The sequence below is a fragment of the Meleagris gallopavo genome, chromosome 2, assembly GCF_000146605.3.
Source record: "Meleagris gallopavo isolate NT-WF06-2002-E0010 breed Aviagen turkey brand Nicholas breeding stock chromosome 2, Turkey_5.1, whole genome shotgun sequence".
Taxonomy (NCBI): Eukaryota; Metazoa; Chordata; class Aves; order Galliformes; family Phasianidae; genus Meleagris; species Meleagris gallopavo.
The window spans coordinates 20,443,900-20,454,955 of NC_015012.2; the positions used below are offsets into that span (position 1 = coordinate 20,443,900).

The 11,056-nt window shown below is 40.0% G+C and overlaps 1 long non-coding RNA gene across 2 annotated transcripts in view; it reads right to left on the minus strand.

Moving 5' to 3' along the window:
* LOC109365902 overlaps positions 1 to 10,121 on the minus strand; it is a 23,093-nt gene extending 12,972 nt beyond the window's left edge. Inside the window, exon 1 of one of the 2 annotated variants that reach the window (XR_004158802.1) lies at positions 9,162 to 10,121. This is a non-coding gene — a long non-coding RNA (uncharacterized LOC109365902). Of the gene's footprint in view, positions 1 to 9,150 lie in introns of both variants that reach the window. The other variant, XR_004158801.1, reaches the window with a different exon arrangement.
* Positions 10,122 to 11,056: the final 935 nt, after the last annotated feature.

Here is an 11,056-nt window from a genome sequence, read left to right on the forward strand (position 1 = left end):
AAAAAAAAGAAATAATAATATTTTGTTTTTCCTCAATTTGAAGGGGAAATAGGGAGGGATTTTGAAAATGACCATTTTTTCACAGGGAGGAATTTCTGTGATTCAGCCAGCTCTACCTTATGCCTAGTATACTCCCAGAAAAAAATACATACATATTCTTTTCTTCCACAATCCATACATTGTTAAAAGTACAGTGCAGGAAATCAATGCACCTTTGTGAAGGCCAGCGTAAGAGCACCACTGGCCACACTGCCCTGCCAAGCCCTAGTGCTGTCTTTACCATCAGCATCCTATAAAGAGTCCCAGCATCTCTGTGCCTTTGCCCATCAGTGAGCAATAACCAAAAAGGAAGTGTAACAGGATAGATAAGCTATAGTCTGATGCCATTTGGAGTGTCTGCCAGATAAATCCTAGAATTCAAGGATTTTATGGTGTTGGTCATAGACGTTTAAGTACAACACATTGAATGTGCCTCGCTATAACATAGATCATAAACTGGCAGCTGAGCCCATTTCAGGCTGTTTTGCAGACTGCAAAGCCTCTTCCATTGTGTGTTTGTATGTATTTCTCACCCTTCCTGAGGGTGTTCAAGTTATCCCCTACTTAATCCGCCCTGTCTACCAGCAGTAGAGGCTCAGCTACAATTATGGGAGGAAAACATATAGTCACTTCCTGACTCTCTAAAAAGTGTTTAGCCCCAGTAATGAGTTCTGGAAGGCTTCCTTTGAGATTTCACATGCAGAAACACACACAAAAGCATTCCTGCTGCTGCAGGACTCATTATTCTTCAGATCCTATGCAGATATTTATAAAAGAAAAAGACTAAGAGTTATGAAATCTTTGAATCATTATGTTCAGAAAATCAGCTAGATGATATATTTCAACAAGAACTCTTACAGAAAAAAAAAAAAATTGTATTTGTCTGCATTCCAATAATCCATCCACGATTATCTTATAGATGTGACACCGGTATTGATGGAACACCAAAATGTAAAGGTATCAGTGCAGAACAACATCGGCAGAGCAGAAGAGTAAATATGATTTCTTTAATAGTAGTCTCTTATTATTTTAGAGTGTGGGCTTTTCAGATAATTTATTAATGCTAACAAAGATGAGTGATTTGGAGGCTGCATATTTTTTATTTCTTATGAGTTATTTTATTTGATAATGTCATTAAATATTAGAAACTATAACAGCTGGTGTGTTTATCCTTACTTGAGTGTATTAACCTCTTTAGCCCTTTTTTCCAGAAGAAGGATTCAGCATTACAGATTTGACTGTCAGCTGCAGTGCCTGGCGGCCCGTTGGATTGGCATCCTGACAGAATCGAAAGTCCAGTGCTGCAAGTAAACATGGATGACATTGCAGATAGATAGAACTGGCTGACTTGAGGCACCTGCAGCTGTTTGCACCAGAATAAAAGCAAAGGTTGTGGTTGCCGGAGTGGAAAAACACTGAATTTACCTCTAGTAATTTTGCTTGGGAATTTTGCAGCCCCTCCCCCCCCCCCTCACCTTTTTTTCCTGGTTATATATTTTGGAACCTTTCCACTAAAAGCACATTAGGCTGAAATACCTCCGTGAAAAAATCCACCAGACACAAGAGGGCTTTGCAGCCCGCATTGCCCCCTTTTCTTCCTTACATTCATTCAGCAGTTTCCCCACTAGTTTCTCCCTGGTAACAACCAGTCCTCCACCGGGTGAATACTGGGTTGCAGCAAAGGATACAAATCCTAAATAGCCGCAAACAATTCTTAGCAGCTGATTTTTTCAATCTTGAATAGCCAGAAACACTTCTCAGCAGCTGATTTTTTTTATTTTCTTTTTAAACTTGGCATTTACACAGAATGCTACAAGTGACAGAACGACAGCAACCTAAGCCATTTTGTTCTGCAGAAAAGCTCTTGATCTCTTAAGTGTTCCTGCTTCCTGGGACAGCTCCCCAAAGTCCTTGGAAACGAGGAAGGCAGCACAGGAACGGAATAGCTGCTCTCCCTAGTACCCTGCGATCATTCAGCACGGCAAATTCTGAGCCAGAATATTCATTTCTGTAACATCGCAGATCTCAGCGTGCTTTACAAACAGCAATTAATTGCCATAATCCTCGGTAAAGGTATTAGACCTAGTTCACCAGTAGATAAACTGACGCACAAAGCGCTTAGGGGACTTGCCCAAGGTCACCGAGGCCCCACAGCCGTGCAGCAGCGGGGTGATGCAGAGCTGTGCCCGGCCTGGGGAGCAGCAGCCAAGCGGGAGAGGTGCGCAAGACAGACAGACAGGAGGTGTTTGATGGCTGGTCTTTTCCCCTATGCCACCTGCATCCCTTCACAACATCGGATCATTTACATTTTGAAAGAAAGTGTATTCTTTTTCATCGCGGGCCATTGGTGAGCCTCACGCTACCTTTTGTGCGGCACCCCCGCTAGCAGAGGTGGCGGAGTATCAATCACAGTTCTCCCCGGGGTCATACCTTACTATGCTGGCTCTTGATCAGAAAGAAGCAGATGGTTATTTACAAATAAAATAACCAAGACCTCAAGAAGGTTGGTGGTTGTTGTTTTTTTTTCCCCAAAACCCTCCTACAGATGAGGCCAAAATAAGGTAAAGTTGCTCGAGTCCCCTTCTGCCAGCTCTCAAGGTCACCGCCTGTCCTACCAGCACGCTTAAATGCGTTATCAGTTAAATTTGCCAAAGAAAACGTGTGGCACCTGACAGAGTAGAGTTGCCTTAGATTATTCAGCGGCTTTCATGAGAATCTGGCACTTAAACCACAATGTGAATTACCGCTAGATTATTGTGCAGGAATATTGTTATCTGCCATACACTATGTGTTTGTAATCAGTTCTTCACAAGCAACGCACAGACTGCCTTTGAATCTTTTTCAGTAGCCATGGTCACCCTCCTCCTTTATTTAGTGTTAAGTGTTATTCACTTAGCAGTAAAAAATGAACAAAAGAGAAGAAAGCAGGTGCTCTAAGTTTACTCTGCAGCCAGCTGTCGGGAAGACACACTTACCTTATTTATTTATTTTTGTGGAACATAAAGAGGATTTATTGAAAGCGTTTGGAAAAAAAATATGAACCATACGTTCAATTGGTCTTTTCTGTAATCAATAAGGTTACTGAAGCAGAAAAAACTATAATGAGTTGTCACAGAATCTGAATTCCCATTTGCCTCCATTTATATGTATTCAGGCAGAAAATCATCACGGAGAGTTGAAGTTGGGAAGCAAGGCCAGGCTATGACTCCTTGGTTGGGTTTGTTTGGAATTTACCAGGTAGCATTTGACCAACAGCTTGCTGAGTATCGGGGCAGGTACAAGTCCCTCTTTGGGGCAGGATAAGTTACAGTCACAGATTTCCTTGTATTTCCAAAGGAAAACCTTGGTGAAGTGCAGCTGACCTTTTAGATGTCCAGCCACACCAGTGTGTCTCTCTGGGATGGCTGCAAATTTCTTCTCTCTCATTTTTTTTTTATCTAAGGCTACAAGGGTCCCCAGCTCAAATGCAAAGGAAAACAGAGCCCAGAACACAGATTAAAGATGGCAGTCCTAAAGGTGGCTGGAGAAGACTTGGCCAAAGAATCTCAATGATTTTCATGTCCTCCATTCCTTTCTAGTACACTGTGAGAATGTTGTTAAAACAATTGCCAAAGCGTATGAAAAAAGGAGGTGCAGATGTGCTGGACCACCTATTCTAGTGCTAGGATCCCACTCTCCAGAGTGGTGAAGCTTTGTCAGATTTGTGCTGGCCTCTGTGCACCAGAGAGTCAGGTCTTCATGCCAGTGGTACTGGAGGCAATGCATGGGTCGAAGGTCCTGTACTAAATTATGAACAACCTCATTCATGACCGTAAGCTCCACATGTCAAAATTTCGTGGAAGGATGTACATCAAAATATTTAGCCAGAAAAATCCTGTCCTCACTTACACCAAGGGCCATCATTGAGGAATGCTGGATTTAAGGCACATTCTATCTAAAATCATTTTGATCTCTCAAGTCACTGCATTCAGTTTTTAAAATGTTGTCGTATTTCATGGGCTTATAGTTCATGTTGTTCCTAACCTATATTCTACTAGCTATTTTGTCTCATGATTCTCCAGTTATATTGGAGACCTGCTGAACAACTATTATTTCTAAGAATATATTTATATTAGATAGAGAGATGATCTAATCTCAAATTACATAGAAACATGGGAAGATGGGCAGAAATCTACCCCACATACAAGATCAAGAAATTAAGGTATCTGAATTTAGATTTCTACCAGCCAACACAGTAGCTTTTAAAGCACACGTTCCTGATCATTTTCAGTTAAAAACTAAAAACTTTTCACTTGCATGTTTTCACTTCTTTAAAGAGAAAACTTGAAAAATTCCATGGCAGACAGCTTGCATGAAACATAAAAAAACCAATAGGTCATCCAAAGCAGTTTAAAATGGAAACTTTCTGTCCAGATCAAGGCATTGTTCAATTTCTCTCATTCTCTGAATGCTTATGAAGGGTACCTTCTCCATCATTACATCATGTAGTTCTTAGACAATGGGGATTTAGACTTTAATCTAGAAGATTAAGTCAAAGAGAGAAGAAAATTCTTTCCCCGAATGGTTGTTATCTCTTTTCTGTTCCTCTTCTCAGTCTTTTATTTTCTTCTTTGATTTATTTATTTATTTATTTTAATCCAGTCACAGAATTGAAACAGGGAAAATACAGAACATTGCCAAAATCACATAACTTTTAATGGTCTTCCTGTTCACTTAACCCCACATCAACAGTGTGACCTTTCTATCCTGAACCATGAACCACTAGGGTGGGGAGACCACAAGCAGGGTAGATCTGGCCTCACTCCAGAGCCTATTGCACAAAGGAAAACGTGGGATGTTTTGTGGGATATTTTTAAAAACATTGGGTGTCTCTTTCAATATACTTGTACTCTAATTTTGTGGAAGCTGGCAATAGATTTATTAATCAGTCTGCACCCATCCCCAACAAGACTAAAAACAGAAAATTAGCACTTGGGCAATAAATCTTACTCAAACTCTATCTATTATTCTAGTCTATATTTCTTGAATATATCCTAAATTTTATATGACCTTCATGTTCAGGATATTTACACACTATAAATGTATTTGTCCTGCAAGTCAGGGAATTGTAATTATGGTTAGCAGGAAGGAAATTGAGGAATAGCCAAAAACTTAAGGAAAAAATTGTTAAAGGCATTCTAGCATCACAAGACACAGAGAAATGTATTGCTAGTCCAGAAGGGACAAACATGATGATCTTCTCTGACCTCTTATACAACTCAGGCCATATAACTTCCCCAGATCGGTTCATTTTATGTAGATCAAATCTTTTACAATAACATTCCATCTTGATTTTAAAATTTCCACTGGTAGAGAAAGTGCCACAACCTGTGATAATTTTTTGCTCTAAAGGTTAATTATGCTCCCTGAGAAAAATGTGCACCTGATTTTTAATCTGAATTTGTCTCTATAAAATTTCCAACATTCAGAATCTGTTATTTCACAGATTGAAGAACCTTCGTTTTAAAAACTACATTCCCCATGGAGGCAATTAGTGTGGGATCACCTCATTTAACTTTAAAAACAAAAAAATGAAGTGTCTTGGTTTCACCTAGCATTTGGGGATCCCCTTGTAATCAACTGAGAGCAAGAGGCACTATCAGAAGGCAATTAATGGCAGCTATCTCTGTATGGGGTTAGTTGCCCACTGGAAATATTAAACTTCTGCACTGAATGCATAAGTATAGCAAAGCAGCAAGCCTAGATAATATTCCTGTATTAAAATACAGGATGGGGAAAATTGGACAAAACAAATCCCATAATCATGATCAGCTTCAGTAGCCCTCTGTTTGCTGAGCAATACATCGAATTCATTAAGCTCTTCAAGACAAATCACCTCTTCCAGTTCCTCAGCACTTCCTGGGGATCTTCTCTCAATGCTCATCAGCTTATTAGCATCCTCTTGGTGCTCAGACTAGGTGTCACCACCACCACACTGCACTGGCACTCCTGATTGGCTGATTATCCACCCATGAGTCCTAAGTCTTTTAAAAAGTCACATCTACTACAAGTAAGGTCATGGGCCTACCTTCGCTGTTTCTAGATAGCAAATATTAGAGTTTGGCCAGTTTGCCAAAATATCATTCTTATTCTCTACAATCAACACATTCACTTTACTATTGCCTACTCTCCTAGTATTCACATAGTCTGTAGGTATTACCTGCAGAGATTGCCATTTTTCTCTTTCAGAATATGGTTAGAAATGTTAAGCAGTTTTGCATCCAAAATGATCCTCTGCAGGGCTCCAATAGAAGCACACCTGCTTAATGACACTTTCCCATTTACAATTACATATTGAGATGTACCAATTAGCTATTTTTTAATCCATTTGATGTTTGCTGCAATGATTTTGTACCATTCTCATTTCTTAATCAAAATGTCAGCTGGTACCAAGTCAAACGCCTTACAGAAACCCAAGTACATTACATCAGTGCTATTACCTTTCTCAACCAAGCTTGTAATCTCATAAAAATGATATCAAGCTAGTTTGACAAGATCTATTTTCCACAAACCCATGTTGAAAGGCATTAATTATATTACCTTCCTTTAATTCCTTATTAATCAAGTCTCATATCAGCTGTTCCAGTATTTTGCCTAGGATCAATGTCAGTTTGACAGGCCTATAATTACTCAAGTCATCCTGTTTAACCTTTTTAAATATTGGCTTCATATAAGCTTTCTTCTTACCTTCTGGAACCTCCCAGGGCACAAAGATTTGTTGAAATCATCATTAATGATTCAGAGAGCTCCTTTGTTAGTTCTTTTAAAATTCTTGGTTAGCTTCTGCAGCCTCCGCTATGGCCATATATCACTATTGCTGCAAAAGAGGTCTGGAAGATCCACGAGATCTTCCAGTAGCCAAATACACTCAAGTCTGTCAGCTAGCAAATTGCTTAAGGAAAAAAAAAGGAAAACCACCAAAATATGAATCCCCATCTCCATAGGCTTTCAAGGCCAAGTTGGATCAGGCCCGGGCAGTCTAATCTGGTGGCTGACAGCCCTGCCCATGGCAAGTGGGTTGGAACTAGATGATCTTTAAGGTCCCTTCTAACCTAAGTCATTCTATGATTCTGTGTGACTCAATGTTTCTACAAATCCATTTTCCCCACTCTCCTCCAGTCACTGTAAATACCATTTATTCATGTGAGAGCATCTAAATCCAAATGACCACTTGCCTCGGAGCCCTGTTTTGAATAATGTAATGAGATGATAAGACGATCCCACCTCAGTCTCACAAATAGTGACTGGCAGGTACTTCCAAGGAGTGTCACAAATTTTTTCCAAGAAGCACTGCTAGTACTGCAGTACATGCCTTGCCTTACACTCTCTGTTGATATTCAGCACCTTTTGCCTTTGATGGCACAGAGGTTTCCCTCCATAAGCATCACTGCACAGCTGAGCCTCATCTGGGCTGTGGATGAACCCCAGCAATCTGACTAGTTCAATTAAGTTAGAAAATACTTGATTTGGATAATTCTTACATGGGAGAAAATAGATTAGCTTCCATATATATTAAATACTGTCTAAGAAAACAACAATTTACAAGGAAATGGGAAAAAAAAGTTGCACCTCTTATTATTCTTAATACAAAAATATTCCCCGTACAAAGTTGTAGGATATGTTTTCAAAATACTACAACTTACAAATGGGGTGCAGAAAAAATATCAGTAGTTTCTACTGCATTATTGCAATAATGCATTATTCTACCGCCGTGATTCATAAAAATAACATACGTGCATCCTGTTTTAATTCTTAAATGCTCTCATTTAAGTCCACTTTTACTACTCAGAATACTCTGTGTTGTGGATACCCAGTGAGCCAATCTCCTGACCAGCCAAAGAGCAGGTATGTCTGTGCTCCCACCCCTATGCACTAGCAGCCTCTATGCAGCAGCCAGGAGTGTTTCTAATTCTAAGTGTGCATGCCTAATTTAACTTTGCCGGTAATTTAGCTAAGTTGTGCACTGAGATTTTTTTGTGAACAAGTAATAAAATGCATGGACAATTTTCCTCATAAACATTTTCTGAGTTACTTGCATACCATCTGAATTCTCTACATGTTCCTTCTAAAAGATGAAACCCCAAAAGTTTTTGTTTCTGTTGGTTTTGGTATTTTGTTCAGGTATCCTTGAGATTAGTTAATGAATTAATTATTTTCTAAATTGCCCTGTGCCAATGCAGCTCACAGACAGAAAGCATGAAGGTACGGTTGTTTGAAAAGCCAACTGAAATATGCAGAGCCACCTCAGACATGTGTGTGTATGTAATATAGATATAGATCTACCTATCTGTACATTTATGCATATGTAGACATATGTCATTCAATAGGATTATTATTCAATGGAGAGGAAAAAAATCACCACAAATTTAGAAGGGAAATACTACTATAAAAAGAAATCTAAACTGATTAACGTTTTAAAATAAATCTTAACAGATAGAACACTTTTGAATTGTAAAGGTGTGTTAAGTGAAAGAGAATGGCACTAAAAGCATCGTATTATTAAAGAAAAAAAGAGGCATTCTCTTAGCTAGTATTGCAGATCTGACTGCCTCTCTGCAAAGAGATGCAGTGGGGAGAACCATTACAGGAATGGAAACAAAAGTGATCTGACGCATGGGCGTCCTCCCTTCTGTACTTCAGATTTGCTCCCATAAAGATGAGTAGAAGTGTAGGAATCAATATATGTATAGAGCACATGGGAAAAATCTGAGACTCCTAAATAAACTAATGTAGTAAAATTAAAACTGAAAACACAACTGTTTTACATACCATTACATAACATTTAACCTATGTAACAATAAGCAAGGAGTGCCAAAGGTGGTCATGGGACTAATAATGACATGAGCTGAATTATCACCAGCAGTTATAAAAAATCTGTGTGAATACCAAACATTGTAAACTAGGGAATCTTCTCTTTGGAATCCATGTGCGACAGCTTACAATTTATTTTTTTTTTTCCAGAGCAGTTTTGTACCATCATGTCTAACTCAACAAACTTTGTACTCATCCAAAACTGTTTCCTACAATTCCCACTGCTCATCCAATGCCACATTGCTAAAAGTATGCAGTTACCTGACAGGTACCTGTTGTCAGAGCCAAAATCATGGAGTATCAGCACTCAGCTATTGAAAGAGCATCATTAACACCACTGCAGCAGTCAGCTCAGGGCATTGCCGGTACCTGGAGATGGAGCAGACCACGTTGTGTCAATGTTGGCACTTTCTTGTTTACAAAATGCATCAAGTCACAAACAAAAAAGTTGCCATTTTTTGAAAGCTTTGTTTTGGCAATTCACACATGTGGGATAACAGTCGCAAGTCATAAATGTCATACGTTTGTCACCAGGATTTGAAGAAATCTGCAGGGTTCCTATTTGGATGCAAATCCCGGTAGTGAAACCTCCTGTGATTCACATCAAAAAAACATTGAAAAAGGGTTTGATTTTGGCAGCTGCTGTCAGTGTGAGATTCTTTCAACTCCAGCCATCCTGGTCTGGGGAAGGCTCTGTGTCTTCTGCACTGAGGTCTTGGCTGCTGTCTACCTGCATCACGTCTTCATAACTTAGCTAGGAAATCGGAAGTCTGTGCTAAGTGTGTCCTTCCAAGGCAAGCTTTATTGACTTCCAGAAACTGTTAGTTCTTTGTGACAGACTAACAAAGTTTGTTTTTTCCTGCAAATTCGTCAGAATAATGAGATGTGTCAGATTAAACATTTGCTTTTTGTCAAGTGCAAACTTTATTTTTTAATGTTTAAAGTTTTTTGGGGCTCCTAGGAAGAACCAGGTTGGCAGCCCAGGCTCATTTCCACAAATCAGCAACATTTGGGCTGCTACCTAAGGATAGCTCCTTTGGGGTCTCATAGCTGCTCCACATGTGGTGGAGACAGCAGGGACTGGTGGGCAGTGCTTCTACAACCTTCAGCCCTGGGCCTCTCACAGGCTGGCACCTACCTGCATGTAAAGGCAGAAATCCCACTGCACCTCTGAGAATTCTTTCCAACTGCTGCCCAAAGAGTGTGGGTGCTCCATCTCTGGAGGTGCCCAAGGCCACGGATGGGGCTCTGGGCAGACTGGTTGGTGGGGAGCACCCAGCCCACGGCAGGGGTGTTGGAGCTCAGTGATCGTTAAGATCCCTTCCAACTCAACCATTCTATGAGTCTATGATCCTTGTGGGTCCCTTTCAATTCAGAATATTCTATGGGGAAAAGCAGCAAGACATGGGAGTCTCCATAAAACACCTCTCATCCAACAGATGTTTACCTGTTTGCATGCTGCTTATTCTTTCTCCAAAAGAAAATGAGATGTTAAAGAAAACAAGTTCAGTTCAGCTCAAGTTTCCTCCTCTCTTATTTTCCTTGTCCTTCGGGCTGGCACTGTTCAGCCTCCACATTCAAGTGCTATGCCTTTCCTCTAGAACACAGTTAAGAAGCTCTCACATGATCATTTAAGTGCACACTTTACTTATCTATCTTTAAGAACACAAAATAGACACAGGAAAAAAAAGACGATGTCTGTATGCTCATTAAAACACTTCCAGCCCAGGACAAGGATTTGATCAAAAGGATTCCTGCCAATGGAAGGGCATGCTGGAGCCATTGTAAGAAGTTGTGTGCGAGCGTCCGCGTTTCTTTCCTTTTCTTTCTTGTGCCCTGTCCCTTCCACTGCTACCTCCGATCCTTTTTCTTCCAGCTGGGGGAATAGAAGAGATTTCACTTCCTTGATGACAATCGTGTCCTTTGAGCAGCCAAAGCAAAAGGCACTTTGAGTTCAAATGAGACCGTGACATAAACCAATATTAGCCAAGACCAACACATGTTTATTGTAATATAAGTAACCTTCATTCTGATCAGCAGGTTTTCCTCACCCCACTGCAGTTTTACTCATTGCCTCTTTTATTCTTCCAAAATGAATAAATGAAATGGCTGCACATTTTTATTCACAGCAGAGGGTTTTAGAACTTCAAATCAGAGAGGCGTTTTG